The 1,389-nt window shown below is 34.5% G+C and overlaps 1 non-coding gene across 1 annotated transcript; it reads right to left on the bottom strand.

Annotated features, from left to right (window-relative positions):
• Positions 1-935: 935 nt before the first annotated feature.
• On the bottom strand, positions 936-1,008 carry TRNAN-AUU (transfer RNA asparagine (anticodon AUU)). Its single transcript has one exon. It is a non-coding gene; the product is annotated as a tRNA-Asn (tRNA).
• Between the last annotated feature and the right edge of the window lie 381 nt (positions 1,009-1,389).

Below are 1,389 nucleotides of genomic sequence, written 5' to 3'. Positions count from 1 at the left end.
GAAAATATTATTCCATCATTATGACTTATTTTAATGTAAATTATACAATCATAAATTTATATTTTATTTATTAAAATTGTTAACGTTTTCGCCATGCAATATGGCATCTTCAGACATTGATTAAGAGATATCTTATGAAAACAAAATATTGCAATAAAATTGTGAAGACGATACATATCAAAATTAATGAATGGCAAAGTTAAGATAATAAAACACTTAAGCGTACCATTTACAACCAAAATTTCTAACATTTATTCGGTTGAGAAACTTTTATCATCCAGTCTGCTGTCGAAAAATCTGAAAGTTAGAAATTATAAAACAGTTATATTACCGGTTGTTCTGTATGGTTGTGAAACTTGGACTCTTACTTTGAGAGAGCAACAGAGATTAAGGGTGTTTGAGAATAAGGTGCTTAGGAAAATATTTGGGACTAAGAGGGATGAAGTTACAGGAGAATGGAGAAAGTTACACAACACAGAACTGCACGCATTGTATTCTTCACCTGACATAATTAGGAACATTACATCTAGACGTTTGAGATGGGCAAGGCATGTAGCACGTATGGGCGAATCCAGAAATGCATATAGAGTGTTAGTTGGAAGGACGGAGGGAAAAAGACCTTTAGGGAGGCCGAGACGTAGATGGGAAGATAATATTAAAATGGATTTGAGGGAGGTGGGATATGGTGATAGAGAATGGATTAATCTTGCTCAGGATATGGACCAATGGCGGGCTTATGTGAGGGCGGCAATGAACCTCCGGGTTCTTTAAAAGCCAGTAAATAAATATTTAATCAAAATAACAATATCAAATTACGTTAAAATATATGTACATGAATACTACTTATCAAATGGGTGTAACAAGTAACTACCATATAGAAAGGTTTTTTGAACAAATATGCAGTGATTTTCTGAATAATTTCGAGGGAAAAATTGTTCCGGGGCCGGGTATCGAACCCGGGACCTTTGGTTAAATGTACCAACGCTCTCCCAACTGAGCTACCCGGGAACTGTGCCAGACACCGATCCAATTCTTCCCTCTATATCCACAGACCTCAAAGTGGGCTAACAACCGTCAAGCAACCAACATTGAGTGCACACTAACTCTGTGTGACTTAAATTGTGGTTTTCTGTTAACGAACAGTGACGTATATTATGCAAATCAAGCTTTCAGGTATAACTCCCTGTAAAGTTGATTTGGATAATTTCGAGGGAAAATCAACTTTACAGGGAGTTATACCTGAAAGCTTGATTTGCACAGTAATTTTCTGTTAGGAAATATATATTTTAATTGTGAGATGGTATTCAAATATATAGACTTACTAATCATGTATATATATATATATATATATATATATTTCCTAACAAAAAAATTGCTATATATACCTAA

The sequence above is a fragment of the Periplaneta americana genome, chromosome 5 (genome assembly GCF_040183065.1).
Source record: "Periplaneta americana isolate PAMFEO1 chromosome 5, P.americana_PAMFEO1_priV1, whole genome shotgun sequence".
In the NCBI taxonomy this organism is placed as follows: domain Eukaryota; kingdom Metazoa; phylum Arthropoda; class Insecta; order Blattodea; family Blattidae; genus Periplaneta; species Periplaneta americana.
Note: the sequence above shows the minus strand (reverse complement) of the source record. Positions and strands in the feature narration are given on the sequence as shown.